Source organism: Ursus arctos, unplaced genomic scaffold, assembly GCF_023065955.2.
Source record: "Ursus arctos isolate Adak ecotype North America unplaced genomic scaffold, UrsArc2.0 scaffold_20, whole genome shotgun sequence".
Taxonomy (NCBI): domain Eukaryota; kingdom Metazoa; phylum Chordata; class Mammalia; order Carnivora; family Ursidae; genus Ursus; species Ursus arctos.
The window spans coordinates 34,822,541-34,843,545 of NW_026622875.1; the positions used below are offsets into that span (position 1 = coordinate 34,822,541).

The 21,005-nt window shown below is 41.2% G+C and overlaps 1 long non-coding RNA gene across 1 annotated transcript in view; it reads right to left on the reverse strand.

The window, feature by feature from the left end:
- LOC125282056 (uncharacterized) overlaps window positions 1–20,656 on the reverse strand; it is a 60,510-nt gene extending 39,854 nt beyond the window's left edge. The window contains exon 1 of the long non-coding RNA XR_007189187.2: window positions 20,605–20,656. This is a non-coding gene — a long non-coding RNA (uncharacterized LOC125282056). The remainder of the gene's footprint in view (window positions 1–20,604) is intronic.
- Window positions 20,657–21,005: the final 349 nt, after the last annotated feature.

The following is a 21,005-nucleotide window of genomic DNA, read 5'->3' on the forward strand; positions in this document are numbered from 1 at the left end:
AAGAATCAGCAAACCTGAAGTGGATCAATAAAAACGATCCAATTTGAGGAACAGAAAAAAAAAAAAAAAAAGAATGGAGAACATAACAAATAGAGCCTCAGACACATGGGACAACATAAAATATATTAACATATGTGTAAAGAATCTCAGAGAAAGAGGAAAAGGGGCAGAAAAATAAATGAAGAAATAATGGCTAAACATTTTCAAAACATTACCAAAAAGAAAAAAAAATTAATCTACACATCCAGAAAGCTTAATGGACTTCAAGTAGGACAAATACAATGAGATCCACACCTAGACATGTCACAGACAAAGTCAAAGGGGAAATCTTAAAAGTGGCTAAGACATACACATACACACACACACACTCTCTCAACTCATCTCGAACAAGGAAACCACATTAAAATTACCAGATGATAAGGGGGGGTGGGGATGAGGCCAGAAGGCAGTGGGATGACATATCCAAAATGCTTGAAAAAATAAAAGTCAACCAATAACTATAACAAGCAAAACTATAATTCAAAAATGAAGGCAAAATTAAAGTACCTCCAGATACAAAGACTGAAAGAATTCATTGCTAATAGATTTTCATGACAAGAAATACTAAAGGAAGCCCTTCACACCGAAAAGAAGCGATAGCATATGGTAACCTGAATCCACACAAAGAAAGAGCACCAGTAAATATAATGATGTAAGAAAATACAAAAAAGTAAAAATAGGGGCGCCTGGGTGGCTCAGTCATTAAGAGTCTGCCTTTGGCTCAGGGCATGATCCTGGCGGTCTGGGATCGAGCCCCACATCAGGCTCCTCCGCTGGAAGCCTGCTTCCCACTCCCCCTGCTTGTGTTCCCTCTCTTGCTGGCTGTCTCTCTCTCTGTCAAATAAATAAATAAAATCTTTATATAAAAAAAGTAAAAATATACTTATGTATAAGTAAACATGTAAGTATAAATACATGTTTTCTCTTTACTGATTTAAATGAGGATTGCAGAAAACAATTATTATAAAACTTTTGTTAGGCTTATGTAAAGATGTAGATATACGACACTAGCATCATAAAGGAATGGGAAAGGAATAAATCTGTGTTGGATAAAGTTCCTATAGCTCACTGGAATCAAGGCATGGGATGGGGACTGGAGACAGAGATGCTTTAGGAAGTTATTCCAATAGCTGGGAAATGGTCACTCAGGGACCACAGTAGGGCAGTGGCAGTCAACTGGAAACTATTTGAGTGGGATGAAGAGATAGAATTACCATATCTGACAAAGGATTAGAACAAAGAGACAGGCGAATGGCAGGAAGCATAGGTCAAAGAAAATTTAAATGAGGTCGAAAGGGAAGAAGGAATACCCATTAACATAACTGGAATAGTGATACTTTATTGTAGATTACCTAGATTGTTTTCCAGGCTGAGAATTCACTAAAAGCCAGGTCTGTGAGGAACAGAAAACAAGACAGTCGTTTTCTGTAAGCCAGAACTCTCTATCCCATCCCATCCTAGTCACTACAATGGGAAACCACATTTGAGTAAGTCATGAGGGGGATGACTCTCAGCAAGGAAAGGAGTAAACACAAAAGATGCCAAGCTGGAGTGGCATTAAATGAATGTTCTTTGTATTTCAAATTATTGTCTGGCACTGGCGCTATTAATGAGAATGAATCCATTTCAACTTATTTTCAATTATTTTTTTTAAAAAACCTAATAGTGTGATAGTTTGCTGATGAATATGAAGAAAACTGCTAAGATTTCAGATTTAGAAAAGAAACAGGGAAGAAATGAGAAGAAAAGATGAAGAAATCCAATTCAATTGCCATTTGAGAAGAACCCAGGCTTCCATCTGGATATCAATCTAACCTTCACCTTTGACTTTGCTCTATTCTGTCATTCTCTACAGGTTGAGTGATAACTTCATTTTCCTTTTTTCTTCTCAGTATTAATGATTATTTGAATATATTCCTGAATTTACGAGAACATTTGAAAAATTCAGAGCACATTTTTATTATATCAAAAAGAAAAATGATAGATTGTCTCCTATGTTCCATACCCCATTAAATGGCCCTGGAAATTTTGATTGGATGTCTGGACCTCTGGCACCCAGAGATCTATGTTAGCTAAACCACTGGAACCTAGAAATCCTGACTCTTCTTTTGGTTGGCAATTCTTCACTACACACACTGTTGGATTTGTGTGAATTATGCTAAGCAATTTTTTTTTAGATTAGAGAGATTCAGGGAAATAGCAGTTATTATGGAGCCTGGAGATTAGATAATGCTAGGATTAATAAAAATGACAAGCAGTATCTCCATGGAATTAATAATTCAAGAAAACGACTTTTTCTATTTCTGTGTCCTCCTCTCCTACCATCACTCTTCCTATTCCTTCACTCTCCTCTGTTTATATGGGGAAATTTGCCTTCTAGAAAGTGTTATTAACATCAAGAGCAGAAGTCACTACGAAGACCTGCTCGAAGAGTTATGGTGTAAATGGCCTCTCTTGTTAAAGCATATAACCCAAAAAAAGGAAATCCTGGCTGAGGAAGAGAAGAGCTCAGCAAGGACTCATGCCATTGACATGAGGAAATCAGTAAACAGTCTGGAGACTCTTGTGACTCATTCCTTGCGGGAGACCCCATTTCCCAACAGAGAGATGGCCTTGTCTACTTAAGGTCCGCAAGGTAACCAGATCTTGCCTACAGTAACCAGTTTTTGTGTGGTAATTTGTAATGCCTTACTTTCCTGAAAAAGTATGAATGGCCCAGTTTACTGAAGTTAGGAGAAGCTGACTTGTGTTGAGTAGCTATTTTGTGCCATTATATTAATCAGTTGAATCCTTTCCATAATTCTGTGAGGAAGACACAATTATCTACATTCTGTGGCTGTGACCAAGGCTTATGAAATTTAAATGACTTTCTCAGGATCATACATATAAGCTCAGAACAGATTAAGGGGCAGGATACATGGACAATTTCGTATGGAATCAATCTGTATCCAGTACTAAAGCATTATCTAAGTACTTGGAAGATTTCTTGACAGTTAATCCAAGGGTTCACATTAAATTCTTTACCATCACTTGGGAAATGTAATTAGTCCTCTAGGACCAAAGGACTTTAAAAGCAAAAACAAGAGTATAAAACACTCCTCATTGGAATTGATCTCATCCCTAAGGAGCAAATGCTGACTAAACATTAAAAGAATATTTTTTAAAGTACAGCTGCATTGTTAAGTTTTCCAAGGACTTTATCTGTCTCAATCAAGGGCTGCATTATTAGTTTTCCAGAAACCTTACCTGTCTCAACCAAGCCCTGTCATGTAGTGTCACAAAGCAGGTATCCTGGGATGCACACTCTGAGATGGAGGACATGCAGACAACTTATTAGGGCCTATTTTCAGGACCAACACCTACAAAAGTAAAGAAGGCTTGGAGGACTGGGCTAAGGGAGGAGGTAAGCTGTGACAATGATTCAGCTATGGCCTTGGCCAATCCCAAGGGGAGCTCTGCAGTTGAGCCCTTCCTAGCTGATCTGACTTGGGCTGAGACGGCCAGGCTTTTACATATTTCTGACAGTCAGCCATTTGATGATATGGGTCAGCCACCCCAGGAGCAAAGATTTACTGAAGGCTTACCAGGAGTAATTTCTGGAGATGGCTGACAGCTGAAAACTCTCAGCTGGCAGACTCCCAGTCACTGGGAGGAAATGCCCCTCATTCCTGAAGAGAGTTCTGGTGGATCATCACAGTATCAACTACATAGAGCTCGTTGATGGTTAAGCCAGTCTTCAAATTCAGACCTATCTGGCTCTAAGCACATGTTTTGTCCCTTATATCGGCTTGCCTGTCTGAATGCACACGGAACACTGTTCATGATCGCCAAAGTTCTAACCTCTCTAGCCAGGCTTCAGAGTATCTTAGAGAACAAAACATATGTTCCTGGTTGCTCAAATCCATGTTTGGTGTAACTACAACAATTCTGAACTAGACGTGGGAAGGGGCACCCTACCACATATTTCTCCCCACTCTCCAAATACAGTGAAGTAATTCAGAGAAACCACTCTGGGATGCTGGCACATGGAGAGGCGCAGCAAGACTTTGTTAGAGGCAGGCAGCCCTGGACCCTTTCCCGATCCCTGGAAGTGATCTGCAGGGATGACAGCTGGGTCCCTAGTAAACTGCCCCTAGCTTTTGCTTCCCATCCTGAAAGAGGTGTTTGCAGTTTTGCCAAGGAATATGGTCAATGCTGCCAGATAGAAGCTTTTGTTTTCCTCCAAGAGGTGCTAGGTGTCTGAAAATCCACTACAGATAAACCGGGGTAAATTAACAGTGATTCTTGAATGCCTCTCCTGGCCAATGAGGAGTGAGCTGAAAGGAAGGAGTCAGTCTTAGTTTGGGTTCCTTTACAAGCGGAACCTGAGACAAGGACTCAAGGGCAGACAGAGTTTTGGGGAGATAGGGAGGATGGAGGTTACGCCAGTAAGTGAGAAAGTAAGGAGCATGAGACAACGAAAGAGCTTTACATGGTTTATTTTTTTATTTTTTATTTTTTAATTTGAGAGAGAGCATGAGCAGGGGGAGGAGCAGAGGGAGAGGGACAAGCAGACTCTGAGCTGAGTGGAGAGTCTGACTCGGGGCGCAACCCCAGGACCCTGGGATCATGATCTGAGCAGAAGACAGACGGATGCTTAACCAGCTGAGCCACCCAGGCGCCCCTAAAAAGTTTCTATTAGACCTGGTTATTGCCCTGGGTAACTAGGACTCAATCCTGCGAAAGACCTCTTGAGAAACTTGCAGAATCCACTTCAGAATGACCTCAACAAAGAATGCGTGCCTGGGGGGCATATTTCTCGTGACTCCGATCTCTTATTGTATAGTGGTCTCCTCTGAGGAAATGAATCTCCCCCCCCACTTCCAGAGCGAGTTCCCTTGGTTTTAGAGAAAGCATTGAGTAAGAAGCATGGAGAATCCAGGTGGGACACTGTCAGCATGCACAACTGTCCACTGCAGCTGCTGCTGAAATTGGACATGGGCAGAGAGAATATTCAGTAGGACTCCAATGGTGTCTGCTACAGCTGGGGGTTGTCTGGGTAGATATGTGGACAGCTGTTTGAGAGATTAGCTCTCACAAAAGCAAGAGTGGAAAGGTGGTCACCTTGACTGTCAACTTTAATCCTGAATGTTTCTGCTCTCCATGTTCATGGGACCTTCCTCCTGCCCACATTAAAACACACCTCCACCCTTAGGAATTACTTCTCGAGGGCATTTGTGAGCTTCTTGCTTTAGGATTTGGCTCAATCCCCCAAGACATAGGAATAATTTACCCGTGTCAGGCCTCTCTTCTCATCCCCAGTAAGTATCAGCTCCTACACTTGCTAAGAGAAGCAAAGGTCAGGAAATTATAAGTAAACAATGTTAGTGAGGCTGGGGTGGTTTCTTCAAATCACGACGTTTTAAATTTTTGGTTTGATCAGTGCTTACTAAAAGAAAGCTAGTTACCAGTAAAGATGTCATTTTAGTGACCTTTTATTTCATCGGAAGTCCATCTTGGCTATAGGGAAGGGCCTTTGGAGTTAGCCTTCACCACTAACTTTGTTGCTTCTCTGGGTTTCTGTATGCCTTATCCTTAAATTCTATAATTTCATTATGTATCATGAAATGGTCTACTGTTTCTTTTTTTTTTTTAATCACTCAGGCAGGTGAGATATGACATTTCATTTCATTTTGATTCATTGAATATGATTCATAAAATGGTAGAGAGAGCTAAACTCTTAAGAGGAGCCTTTTCACTACAAACCAACTGGCTTTCTTCCTACTGTTTGAAAAACTATGATCATATTCATGTCTTCAGATTTCTCCCCCTTACCTTTTTTGGCTACTTCACTGCAATGAACCTCGAAATATAATTTTCAGCACAAAAAACAGGCTGTTTTCTTTGGCCGATGTCTAGAGTTGAAAAATAAACATGAAAGTAGGTTTTAGGCTTGGTTTCTTATTACCTGTCAAATGTATGATTCTAAATAAGATGGTGCAGGCTCTCACACTCAAATGCTGGCTCTTTTGTTACTCAATAAAGGATACAATGTATTTTTTTAAAAAAAATCATCTAGATTTCTTTGTATGTCATAACTCTCTTAATTCTCACAGTATTCTCTGTGAGTAACTGCGACTGTTAGTCCCATCGACAGGTGGGGAAACTGAGGCATGTAGCCATTAGTTAACACTCCCACAGTCTGGCCAGCTACTAAGTAGGGGTCATGAGTCAAACCCAGGCAGTCTGACTTTAAAAACGCATGCTCACTATCACCACCTCATGCTGACTTTTAGCTAAAACTTTCTCTGTGAAAGTCCTTGGCATGAATTCACTGATAACTTGTCAAGCTATAAGAGGCTTAAGGTCACCAACATTATTTATATAAACTATTTAAATTTGTTTGAAAATCAGCAGCAAAGCAAGAAATTTTCTGCTGAATCTAATCTCTGTACATATGATCTAATTTTAGCAATCATGATTTCTCCCACAAACCAGAGCCCAAGGATGTGTCCATGTAAGATACTGCAAAGTACCCCAAATGTAAGGGCTGGAGATATTTTTAGTCATAGAAAAATGTGATTAAGAATAGGAATTTTGGGGGCGCCTGGGTGGCACAGCGGTTAAGCGTCTGCCTTCGGCTCAGGGCGTGATCCCGGCGTTACGGGATCGAGCCCCACATCGGGCTCCTCCGCTATGAGCCTGCTTCTTCCTCTCCCACTCCCCCTGCTTGTGTTCCCTCTCTCGCTGGCTGTCTCTATCTCTGTCAAATAAATAAATAAAATCTTAAAAAAAAAAAAAAAAAGAATAGGAATTTTGTTAGTGATCTATGACTTGTTTTTGTCTTAAAATCACCAGTAAATCCCCCAATATAGCCAACACTGACAGCATACGGGCATGGGCGCATCCTGCAATTCTGGTCTGATAATTTTCTGGTTTCAGGATGTAATAAAGTATATTTCACACTAGATGGCAGCCTTGTCACGTGAGCACCCAGCCTGAGAACACAGTCTTTGAAAACAAAGTGAAAACTTCTCATTTCACAGTAGAATGTTTAAGCAGCTGTGAATGCAGGGCTAATAATGAACCTACTTCTCTGACTCCAGGTGTAGAGGCCAAACTCTGTGGAAGAAAGGACTAACGTGGAGGTGAAAGAATTGTCCTCTGCTCAGTAGTTGGACAAGAGTAACAAAAGTTGTCCTAGAGAGACTTCTTCCCCATGGGCCTAGGAAAGGTCACTTTCTGCTCCTTGTGCAGTTGGAATCATTACAGAAAACTTCTTTGGAGACCCTTCAGAAAAACGCAATAGTGCATTTGTAATTATACACTTAAATGGCTGAATTCTTGTAGCTCTTAAATTATATGATTATTTATGCTAGACATTGTGTGCGACTTCTTTTCTTCAGAACGTCCTTTTTCTCCAAAAGCATAAAAGATTTGATGGATGGCGGCACCTGGCTGGCTCAGTCAGTAAAGCATGCAACTCTTGATTCTCAGGGTTATAAGTTCGAGCCCCATGTTGGGTGTAGAGATTACGTAAAAATAAAATCTTTTTTTAAAAAAAGGATTTGATGGATGAATAAAAAGTTAATAGTCTCAGTATTATTATACATGGTCCTTTAGAGTCCTTTAATGTAACATTTCTTTTTTTTTTTTTTAATTTTATTTATTTGACAGAGAGAGACAGCCAGCAAGAGAGGGAACACAAGCAGGGGGAGTGGGAGAGAAAGAATCAAGCTCCCAGCAGAGGAGCCTGATGCGGGGCTCAATCCCAGGACCCTGGGATCACGCCCTGGGCCGAAGGCAGACACTTAACGAGTGAGCCACCCAGGCACCCCATTTCCTTTTTCTTTGTCCCAGAAATGCCTTCTCTGATCTTCACTCCTGTTGAACTCAGTCTAAGGCAAACAGTCCATGCTCAATCCTCCAGGTAGCATGTCTTCCTGCTGGCTGACAGCTGAAGGGATTGGAAGGGTGAAAGGAACTCCCTATCTCACAGAGCTGGAAAGACAGACATATTCCTGCCATCCCACAGGGAAACCTTGACTTCACTGCCCTGTGGACACGAAGACTGCTTCAGGTTTATTAGCCATTAAAAAGGTTTTTGTGGGTTGGCTTGGGAACCAACTTCCACATAGGTGCTTGTGAGAGAACAGATTCACCGAGCAGTGTAAATTGTTCAAATGATTGGGCTACAAGCAGCTCCCAGATTGGGGCCTAAAAGTAATATTTATCTCCTTCATTTTCTGTTGACTTCCTATGGTTTTAATCAGATCTCCCAGGTCAGATGGCTGCTGATGTTCCAATTTATCTTGCTACAACTATTTATTAACAAAGCAATAATTACGGCATGACATAGGTTCAGTGGGACAATACTGTTTTATGATTATCCTCTTGGAGATAAAAACAACAACAACAACAACAAAAAACCTTTCTGTAAAACCCTGCACTTGGGGGCACAATCTAGATGAGCGTTTTGTACAATGTGGACTAAAGACAAATGATTCTGAAAAATCATCATCAAACTCTAGAGAGGTATAACAAACCCTTAATCCAGCTACAACATGACACAACATGCTTGCCACTCATCTCAATAATTTTAGACTCTTTAATCATATCATGGTTATATCTGTCTGCCCTCCTTCCTTCATTCCTTCCTTTCTTTCTTCCCTTTACCAAAAAATACTATAAGCCAGTTATGGCATTTGGGCTTAGTAAGGATACATATAACATGTTATAAAGCAAGGAACTCCTCCCCTATTATCTTGTATATAACTTGGAACCACAAATAAGCACTATATATAGGTTGAAGTAACATTTAAAGATCTGCAACAACGTTTTCCAGTTCTTTGCTGTATGCTGTCATGTAAATTCATTCAACTCTCAGAACAACTTCTGAATTGAGGAAATAAATGCAGAGAAGTTAAGGGCCTTGTTCAAAAAGCATGTGCAGGGGCACCTGGGTGGCACAGCGGTTAAAGCGTCTGCCTTCGGCTCAGGGCGTGATCCTGGCGTTATGGGATCGAGCCCCACATCAGGCTCCTCTGCTATGAGTCTGTTTCTTCCTCTCCCACTCCCCCTGCTTGTGTTCCCTCTCTCGCTGGCTGTCTCTATCTCTGTAAAAAAAAAAAAAAAAAAAAAAAAAAAGCATGTGCAGAATTCTAGAGTCAGGATTTGAATTCAGCTCTCCTACACTGACGTCCAGTGTACTCTTACTAATGACCATCACAAATGAATGCATAGATACTTTCTCAGTTTTAAAACTAAGCCTTACCTAACTACTCCCAGAGTGCTTAAGCCAAAAGTCTTGGCAAATTGTGACAAAACCAGTTCTGTTCAGAGTAACTGGCTGCCTCTAACTGTGACCTCATTAGCTGTGTGTTTAGTTTATACGAAGTTTCCATAATGTTTGAAAAGAAAAATTCATAATCAAAATAATTACTTTTTTTAACCTATGTGATTATCTATGAAAGAATAAACCAGTCCATAGAATTATTTATATTGTAAATATAAATATTTTGTACAATTAAGTTATTTGTACAAAAATACTCATCAGAACAAAAATGTTAACCAAAGTTAGCCCTATGAGGTTCCACCGACTCCCGTTTATCTTCGAAATCCTTGATCCCCAAAGCTGGATGTACTGATGGATGAAACCGTGACCAAGGTCAGTTATACTTCCCAGGGCAGAAGCAAGACAATGTCAGCTGCCTCAGCCCTATTATGTGGGGATATTTGGAAGAAAGGCTTACACTCCAGGATATAAACCAAAACCCCTAATAACCTAACTTAACAAGAATGGATTCCAAGTCTGTGGCAATTTTAATATGAATGTGTTTAAAAGTCAAGCTTTGCCTAGAATCACGAGAGATGAAGAATGTGATAGAATAAGAATTTCTGTTCTAGAGATGAAGATAGATGGGGGTCTCTGGGCACCACAGTCCAGAGCAGCAGCCCAAGTGTAGGTCATTCTGATAAATTTCACTGAATAGATGCTTTCTACCTTCACAGTGTTAAGTGATAGGTACGCCTGCTGGGGGCCACCATCCCAGAGGAAGCTCAGAGGTACTTATGTCAATCAGTGCAGGGGGCCTTCATAAAAATGCCCAAAACTTAGCACCATGTGAGTGCTCTCTCCCAGCCTCCTTTGTCAACAGTTTTGATCCAAATGTAAAAGTAAAATGTCCCAACGCTCCTTGCTGCCCAAACGTCTACCATGATGGCCCAACCAAAGGAACTGAAATTCTGTTTTGAATCTCTACTCTGGTCTTTCTGGCTTCACGGTGCCTGCTCCCCTTCTAGGACTGCAGTCAGTCTGTCTTCCTTTCCAAAAGGCTGCATACTCTCTAAACACTCTCCAGCCCACAGCTGAAAATGTATAGCTAAAGTGACCCTATGTTTATCATCTAAATCAGTACCCGTTTAAGACTGAAAAGGAGCACTATTAATAAGTATGTGGGAAACAGGAGTAAACCAAGGTAGTTCTGGGTCCACCAGGATATATGACCCTCTACCTACCACCAACCTGGTTTGGGAATGAGACTATGGCCTGGAATCCATGGTTAACATATGTATATATATTTCCTGCTGTATGTCTAGTAAGAGGGGCCAACTGACTCACTTTGATGCATGTCGTGACCTTTTGCACACATGGTAGGAACAACCTGGTCACTCTCATTATGGGCTATTCCTGTAGGTTAGTTTTCCTCAATTTGTGGGACATATGTTCTATGTCATCCCATTTTTAACACGTCTTCAACTAAGACCATGCCTGTTATGATATCTACTGAGAGAATGTCCCCCCCAAATTTTTCTAATTAACTTTACCTTTATTTTTGTGGGTGTCTTGTGATTGGCAAGTATCTACATATCAGACATTTACTGAGTGTCTACTGTGAGCAAGACATTTAAAAAGGGGGGGATATAAAGATAAACCAATAAGAAGAGAAGGAATTTAAATAACAATTACACAGTTACAAGTGCCATTGAAGAAATTCAGGTGAAAGGCATCTGCCTTTATACCGGGATTAAAATTCAAGATTCCCCTGAACCAACCATTAGCTGTATCTTTCATTCTCAATAGGAAATACAGAGCACGCTCATGTTTAGAATAATTTTAGAATACAAAAGGACCAATTACAAAGCCATCCACAGGGAGCAGGGGAACCATAGGCCATGCATGTAGAAACCTGGTGGTAGCAGCAACTGCCACTGTTGTGTGTCGCCCCAGGACAGGATTTACTAAGATGATGGTTTCTGGTGCACCACAGTGAATAGGCACTCAAGAGACCAGAATGCCAAAGGGAAATAGAATTCATTACTCACAGGTCCCAGAGAGGAAACCATCGCAGGCCGCGTAGGGCCAACGGGAAGTTGGGTAATGCAAAGGCTCAACCAGCAGGTAGGGAGTGAAGGGAAGGGAACTGGGGGCCAGGATGTTAGCCAAGTGGGATTCCCAAGCTCATGGGAAATTGCTTAGTTGAAGGGTAGCAGGTGGTCCCTGAGGAACTGTATGCCTGGTGGAAATTTAAGTGTTTTGTTACCAGCGGTCTCATACTCTTGGTAAGAGTATGGTAGGAGCAGAACTTGGGAGTGGTCAAACGAGGTCAGGATATGGGCCTTATCTAAGTAGGGCAGTGAAATGGGAAGTTAGGCTTTGTTTAACTGAACTGGTTAAAGGCCTACAAAATGGATGCCACAGCAGCACAAAGAATAACTACTAGATTGCAAGGAATGAGAGGAGAAAGCAGCATAGAATATTACATGCATATGGATTTGGAACCTAGGAGAGAGACATGCAAAGTGGGCCATCTTGAGAACAGCGGTGTCTGGAGCTGAAGGCACTGAGCCATCTTCTCAGACAGGAAGCCAGAGGTATAATTCTTCCAACCTCTCTACCCTCTCTCCCTCTGAACTCCTTCCAGGGTCCCCCGTTGGCTGACATAACAGGGCACTGGAGAGCAGAGGAGCCTGTCGATATAGTCCATGCAAGTCAGCTTCCACGGGGAAGAGAGCATAGTGTAAACAGGCAGAAAGCAGATCTGGGGATAAAGAGGCAAGTATCTTCTATCTGCCCTACCAGCATTACTACTGCTGCCTAACAAACCATCCCAAACTTACTTGAGTAACACAATGTCTCAGACTCTGAAACACACACACGGTCCTGGCGTTCTGGGCATTCTGGGCGTTCTGGGATCGAGCCCAGCATCAGGCTCCCCGCTCAGCGGGAAGCCTGCTTCTCCCTTTCCCACTCCCCCTGCTTGTGTTCCCTCTCTCACTGCCTCTCTCTCTGTCAAATAAACAAATAAAATCTTTTAAAAAATAAACAAATCAAGTCACAGTAATCAAGACAGCGTAGTAGTAACAAAAGAACAAATAGATCAATCCAGAAAGAGACCCACATAAATATTATCAAGTGATCTTTGACAAAGGAACAAATTCAGTACAATTGGGAAAAATAGCCCTTTCAACAAATGGTGCTGGAACAACTGGACATCCACATGCAAAAAAACAAAATCAAAAACAAAGCAAAACAAAACAAACCCAAAATGAATCTATACATGCAAACCTTACACCCTTCACAAAAGTTAACTCAAAATGGGTCACAGACAGACCCAAAAGTAAGACACAAAATTATAAAACTCCTAGAAGATGACATAAGAGAAAATCTAGGTGATCTTGGGTACGGTACTGACTTTTTAAATGCAACACCAAAGGCACAATCCACAAAAGAAATAATTCATAAGCTGGACTTCATTAAAATGTAAAACTTCTACTTGCAAAAGACACTATCAAGAGAATAAGAAGACGAGCCACTGACTGGGAGAAAATATTTGCAAAAAACACATCTGATAAGCAATGTTATCCAAAATATGCAAAAACCTATTAAAACTCAGCAGTAAGAAAATAAACAACGAATTAAAAAATTAGCAAATACTTGGGGCGCCTGGGTGGCGCAGTCATTAAGCATCTGCCTTCGGCTCAGGGCGCGATCCCAGCGTTCTGGGATCGAGCCCCACATCAGGATCCTCTGCTGGGAGCCTGCTTCTCCCTCTCCCACTCCCCCTGCTTGTGTTCCTTCTCTCGCTGGCTGTCTCTCTGTCAAATAAATAAATAAAATCTTAAAAAAAAAAAATTAGCAAATACCTGAACAGACACCTGACCAAATTAGATATACACATCACATGAAAATATGAAAAGATGCTCAGCATCAAAAGTCACTAGATGATCGCAATTAAAACAATGAGATATCACTACTATATATCTATTAGAATGGCCAAAATCCAAAACACTAATAACACTAAATACTGGCAAGGAATTGGAGCAACAGGAATTTTTGTTCATTGCTGATGGGAATGTAAAATGGTACAGCCACTTTGGAAGACAATTTGGCAGTTTCTTACAAAACAAAACATACTCTTATGACCCAGCAATTGTACTCCTTGGCATTTACCCTAATGAGCTGAATACTTATGTCTATACAAAAATCTGCACCAGAACATCTATGGTAGCTTTATTCGTAATTGCCGAAACTTGGAAGCAACCAGGATGTCCTTCAGTAGGTGAAAGAATAAATAAACTGTGGTACATCCAGGCACTTGAATATTATTTCAGTGCTAAAAAGAAATAACTCATCAAGCCATGAAAAGACATGGAAGAACACTAAATACGTATTACTAATTGAAAGAAGGCAATTTAAAAAGGCTATATCCTGTATGATTCCATTATATAACATTCTTGAAAAGGCAAAACCACAGCAATAGTAAAAAGATCAGTAATTAGGAGTTAGGAAGAACAGAGGGATAGATAAGTGGAGCACAGTGGGTTTTTTAGAGCAGGGAAACTATTCTATATGATATTACATGGTGGATACGTGTTATTACACATTTATCAAAATGCACAGAATCTCCAAGAACAAGAGTGAACCCTAATGTAGACTATAGACTTTGGGTAATAATGCTATAGCAATGTAGGTTCCTCAATTGTAACTAATGTACCACTCTGGTGGGGGAATGTCGATAGCGGAGCAGGCTATATATGAGTGGGGAAAGGGAGTATATGGAAACTCTGCTTTCTGTTCAATTTTGCTGTTAATCTAAAACTGCTCTAAAAATAAATTATATTTTACAAATCAAGAAACTCATAAGGCAATATAGATAGTAATATGATCTTGTAGAATATTTATCCTATACTGTATCAAAGGGAAATCGTGGTACCCTACTGAATGGGTACACCACTATCACAATCCTAGAAATTCAATTGAAGGCATCTGACCTCGGGTTTTGGTAGAGTAGGGTATCCTAAACCTAGTGTCTATGTCCATGGAGCTTTCTGTTAGTATTTCCGACTTAGAGTTGGACGAGGGGCTGATACATAGCTTGAGCAAAGCCAACTCCTCTGAAGCTTTATTTTCCAAGTGACATTTTCCAAGTATGACAGAGAGACCCCATTCATTGGGTTTTCCCGTGTTAGTGCTTGAATGATAGGGACGTCATTTGAAAGGAGTCTGACACAAAATGGAAAACACACAATAAAACAATGCGTCATAGTTGTAGTACATCCCCCCGTGCGAATATATTGTAGTGTATATGTAGTATATTGCCTGTGAGGGGCATGCATAATTTAATCAGTAAATTTAAAAAATGCAACCTAATATCAGGCATTTGAAACTCAATTTCTGTTGCGCTAAAAAAGTGTCTTCAGTATGTAGGTGGTACCCTACAGGAAGAAAGACCCTTGAAAGAAAAAGACCGTAACTAGCAATTCTTACAAACAGTATTTTTAGTGTCTGAAAAAAATAGCTTTGGATTCATGTGTTGTCACTTATGACTCTGAAAAGATCATTTTAGAGCAAAGACATTTCATACGCAGATATTATATGTTAAATATTTCTATAAAATCCAATGACACACGTAAGTAACTTATAAGAAATGTACAGAAACAACACCACCAATACGACTGATACTAAGAAAGAATCCTAATTTGGAATTTGGCTCAGTAAGCCACACATTATTCTCCTTTTCAACTGGTACATTTAATAGCCCTTATTGTCACTGGAAAATTGCTTCCTTTTTGAATATAACTAGAGAATAAGCTTGAGTCTTTTCAATCTGGATTCAGGAAGATGCTAATGTATTTTCTTAAGCGCAGAAAGAATATATTTTCCTGGGGTCCAAACAATCAGGCTTCCCTTTTGCCAGCTATAATTTTATGAAGGTATTTTCCTCAAGCTAACTTTTCTTGACTGTGACTCCACATTCTTAGGAATAACTCAAGCCACTCTTACCCTCATTCCACCACAAAGAAAGAGGCAATCTAATGTGGGTTAAAGGTATACAATTAAATGCAAAGGGAGGAGGAATTACCATTGTTCACTTCTCCCCAGTGTAGCCCCTACCTTGGCACAATTCCAGAACTGCCTCCCACCTACCTGCACACCACCTCATCAGTTGTTCTGACTGGTGTAGTCTGGTCTGCCCATGAAAGGCAGCCCCAAACTCTGAGAACTCCACTGCTATTTTATCTTTATTTTTTTTAGCTTAAAAAAATCATTCGGCCTCATCAAAGCCTCTGATTAGTCCCCTTCTGACATACTTCTCCTGTGCCCATATCAATAAGCTCCAGTAAAAGATACATGTCTCTATGTGAGAGGTTATAAAGTTTATTCAAAACCACACAAGAAACAAATTGTAGAGCCAGCCCAGGAGACTCGGCTCTCCAACTTGTTCCTGGCTCTCAAACTGAGCTGCACCAGTATCAGCAGAGGACTCATTAGAACACAGAGGCTGGGGTGTGTGTCTGGCTCAGTCGGGAGAGTGTGTGACTCTTGTCTTGAGGTTGTGAGTTCAAGCCCCATGTTGGGCATAGAATTTACTTAAGAAAACAAAAACAAAACAAACAAACAACAGAACACAGATCTCTAAGGGCCACAAACAGTGTTCCGGAATCAGCAGGTCTGGGATGGAGCTAAGCATTTGCATTTCAAACAAATTCGCAGGTGACACTGATGCTGCTGGTCTAGGGACCACACTGTGAGAACCACTGCTCTAGAACATTCTACAACTGCACACCTGCCTTATATGCATGCCCCTAATTCCAGACCCAGAGAAATTCCATAATATAAACACAAATGTGTAATAAGAAGAAGAGGGGAAGAGAATCTTTCAGCTTGCTACCTCCCTTCTTCTAACCCCTCACTATGGAGCCCAGAGTTTGTCATCAATAATGTTGTACATAATGTCCTGAGAGTTAAGTGGTCACAGCCCAAGGCTGTGGGGAGAGGAGAGTGGATAAGGCTTTGACAAAATGCATTTCCAGGATATGATCATTTTGGTCTTTTCTGCCGATTTCACCACATGCTGTTCTCTCAGCAGGCTTTTGGCATCTGGCCTCCACAGGAAACTCCAGCTTGACTCAAAGACTGAGGTAAGTCTTTATTTTTAGCAAGAAATATCCACCATTACTAAATGTGCTTGGTTTTGCTTTAGATTTAAACATGGATTAATTTAAAAAGGTACTGAAGCCAAAGGAAGAATAAATAGTCCTGTTTGTTGTGGGGAAGTACTGTCTTATTAGAAGCCAGGGAAGTTGGCCAGCTGAATTCTCAAACATTTTCATTGCAAAAATAGTATGAGTTTAGGGAGTCACTTGAATTTAAATTCTAGAACAGCCTAATAATAATGAGCACTTACTATGTGCCAGACACGGTTTAATATATAGCTACACAAATTAATTTCTGTAACATGCTCAGCAATTCTAAGAACCAGGTACTGTGAATATCTCCATTCTGGAGATGAGGAAACGGAGGTCAAAAGAGATTAAGTGACCTACCTAAGATCACACAGATGATTAAGAGGTGAGATTTGAACCCACATACACTCTGGATTCTGTGCTTGGGCTCTGAACCACTATCTCTTCACTCAGTGACCCAAGCTTTCTGGCATGAATTCACAAGGAAAAGAAAGATAAGAATGATGAGATTGAGCCAAGGTTTGAGGCTATGCCAGGAATGCACTGGCAAAACACAATAACTTTCAGGGCACCTGGGTGGCGCAGTTGGTCAAGCTTCTGACTCTCGGTTTTGCCTCAGGTTGTGATCTCAGGGTCCTGGGATAAAGCCCCATGTCAGGCTCTGCGCTCAGTGCAGAGTCTGCTTGGATTCTCTCTCCCTCTCCTTCTGCCTCTGCACCCCCCCCCCAAATAAATAAATAAATCTTAAACACACACACACACACACACACACACACACACACACACAATAACTTTCCATCTTGATTGCACTGACTTACACTTAGGAACCAACAGTCTGGGTCCAAAGCAGGTAATCTCAGACTTTGGATGTTCCCACATACTCTTAGTCTGTCTATGTAAACTACCCTAACAGCAGCAACAATAATGAAGAATGACTAGTAATAGAGAAACAACATCAAATGAAATAACAGACTCAAATTCGGAGATAATTCAGAAGAAAGCAGTCCTTTCCACCTAATGGGTCTTAGTTTAGTTAGTGAGTCGGTCTGGTTTCAGTCACTATTTCTATGAAAGGAAAGACAATTACAATGGCTGGTGTTTGTTACATAATGAGTCATTTTGTGACAATAATTGATTTCCAATAGGACACAATGCACCCTCATAGTTTTTTCCTCATCTATCAAAGTGGTTCCTTTACTTACTTTTCTTTTCTTTTTTAATTGTCAAAAAAACTCAAGCAGGGAGAGAGGAGAGGGAAAGCAGAGGGTGCCACTATTGTTACCTGCCACCTCCACCTCCTGTACTAGGTGACCAAACACCTGAGCCTGAGATGAAGCCACACTGGCCCAAGCTGGGGCCTCTCTGCTCATTTCAAACTGTTTTTAAACACCCAAGTGTCAAATTTTTCTAGAAGTTGCTCAGTTCTCACTCCAGTGTTGAGAAAACAACTTTAATTGGCATACCAATTTCCGTTTACAAGGAATTTTACATATTATCCAGTTTGATTCTTGTAACCATTCATGAGCTTATTCAGGCAGTTATTTTTATCCTCATTTTCCAAATACAGAACCTGACACTCAGAGACAGTCATGTGGAAAATCTTATATCTAATAAGTGACAAAGTTTAAGCTTGAACCTGAGCCTATAAACTATAAAATTTTAGTTCCTTTTATTTTTTTCACTATCATATACTACCTGAATGTATAAAACCTTATTGTATTTGTTCTTTTAATTGGCAGCTGAAGACATCCCATATGTATTTTTTAAAGGAATAAATACTGTGGGTTTTTTTCTTAAGCAAGTTATTAATATTTGTAACAATAAAAGTTCTATTTTGAAATTTGGAAAGGAATCTCAATAAAAAATTTTAATTTTGAAAGGGCTTTAAAAATTATAAAATATTTTATAAATGTTATTATCAAACATTAATTTCTGATGGGGCTAATTTTCCATTTTAAACATTTTATTTATTTATTTGAGAGAGAGAGAGCACCAGCATGCTGGCATGCAAGTTAGGGGGAGGGACAAAAGGAGAGGGAGAAGCAGACTTCCCGCTGAGCAGGGAGCCTGGATCCCAGGACCCTGAAATCATGACCTGAGCGAAGGCAGATGCCTAACGGATTGAGCCACAGGCAACCCTCCATTTTAAAGTCCTAATCAAATAAGAAAACCTTGCAAATGGCTGATGCACCTTATCAATGAACATTAAGGAAAGGCCAAAGATTCAGTGCTGTTGACAGAGATGCAAATATGGCTAATTTCTTGGAATACATGGAAAAGTGAGACCTCTCAAAATATATAATGAAATTTCCCCAAGGAAACAGACAACATTGCTATCTATGAGTGAGCCCAAATATAAGACATTAAACACAATTAAAAAAAAAAAAGCAATGTTACCTATTTCTTCATATTACAGTAAATGAAAAAAAAATGTCTAGGGAAATATTACCAAAGTATCATGAAAAAGGAAAGAGGCGTGGTGTGGCAAACAAGAAAGAAAGGGGTTAAAGAAGGAGGCGGAGAAGGAAAGCCAGGAGAGAGAGAAGGAAGGAAGGGAGAGAGAAGGAAGAATAAAAGGAGAGAGGAAAAAGAAAGAAAGGAGAAAAGCTTTTAAAAGACAGATAAAAAAATCCGATTTGGAAGCAAACAAAAGAAGCAAATTAAAGGGCAGAAAACAGTCCGTGAAAGTGCTTTACATTATAGCAGAAGTTAAAAGTGAAGTGAAACAAGCCCTCGGATATTAAATAATGAAACAATATAAAATTTAAGAAGTATTATAGGTAAGAAAATAAAGATTAAAAGGTCATTAAAGAATTAATAAAGTTAGAAATAGCAAATAATAATGGTAATAATAGTTAACATTTAGATAGCAGTGACTGTCAGGTAGTGTTTGAAACACACACACACACACACACACACACACACACACACACACTGAATCCTTAAAATGACACACTATGTTACATCTAACCTTGAAGAGGGAAACTGCCCAGAGCAGGCCCAGGCCAGGAAGCCCCAGAAGATGGAAAGTTACTAACAATAAACTAGAGGTAACCAGAAGCCCTGCTGGGAGCAAGAGATAACCAGCCCTTTCTGCTTCTGTAAACAGGCTTCCCGCCACAGACTCCCTGCACTTCTGTTCCCGCCTAAGGCAGCCCCCACTCCCCCAGTTTAAACCCACCTACCAGCAGTCAGCATAGCCCTTGGAACCTGACTGCCTGCAGTCCCCTATAAAAGCCCTGTAACCCTGTTGCCCGGGGCCCAGAAATTTGAGCCCGAGCTCATCTAGGACCCCCACCCTAAAATAAATCCGAGATCTACTTCTCCTAGTGTCTCTTGGTCTCTCAACCGGTCTGATTCTTATTTTTCCCCAACAACCTGACACTATAAACAAAACTTAATTTGACACAGCAGAGACTTACATGTGAAAGATAAATCAAGGAAGCTTCCAGAGAAAAATATAGCAGACTATCTTCCTCACTTTAGAGTAGGCAAAGATTTCTATACCAAAAAACGTAACCAGAAAAAACTGACAAATTAGACTTGTGAAAGTTAAGAATTTCTATTCACCGGGGCGCCTAGCTAACTCCATTGGTGGAGCATGTGAGAGCTTGGGGTTGGGAGATGGAGCCCCATGTGGCAAGTTTACTTTAAAAAAAAAAAAATCTGTTCATCATTTAAAGGGTGAAAAAGCAAGCCACAAAGTGGGAGACGACATTCACAACACATATCTGATAAAGGACTTGTGTGGGAAATATACTAAGAAATAACAGAAATGAGTAAGACAGGGAAAGCTGTTTTGAAAAATGGCTGAAGAGTTGAAGGACACTTACTAAAAGATAGTCCGGCGGTGCGCCCGCAACCCCAATCTGCGTCAACAGCGTTTGCCCAGAGCTGACCCAAGACGCCCCTGCTTCCAGCCTCCCACCACCCTCCAATCTCCTTTCCAGTCGGAACCATCTGGGCCACCCCGCTTCCAGGACCCGCCAGCACCGTATTCTGAGCCCAGCGCCTGGGCACCAGCCGTGCGCTCCCAGATTCCTCAGAATTATTCCACGAAGTGGAGGCCCCATCAGCCGCCTGGTCAACAGGCATCCGCGGGCCTCCCACACCTACCTTTGTCCGGGCTTCCATTTCCACCGAGACCCAGTGACTCCGGGGACGTGGGCCACCGCCAGGGGCCGCGAAGAAGCGCGGGGGGCGGAGCGGCTCTCGACGATGCAAAACCAGCGCCTCTGCCGCCTGGGCGCGCTCTTCCAGGAGTGCCGAAGCCTGCCCAAGACGAGCGGGCTAGAACCCAGCATTCCGTGGCAGCCGCCGGGCCCTGGAGAAGAACCTGACCCGGGCCCTTCGGGAGCCGCCTGCGCTGGCATCTGCCCGCAGACCCCCATCTCTGTGACTTCAGGGAGAAGCACCTCCCAGTGAGGGCGGGAAATTCATCAAGAAGATGGCGACCCCCTGGCTTGCCTCTTCAGGCTGGGATCCCCGTGAAAGGCTCAGCCTCGAGCATGACTAGG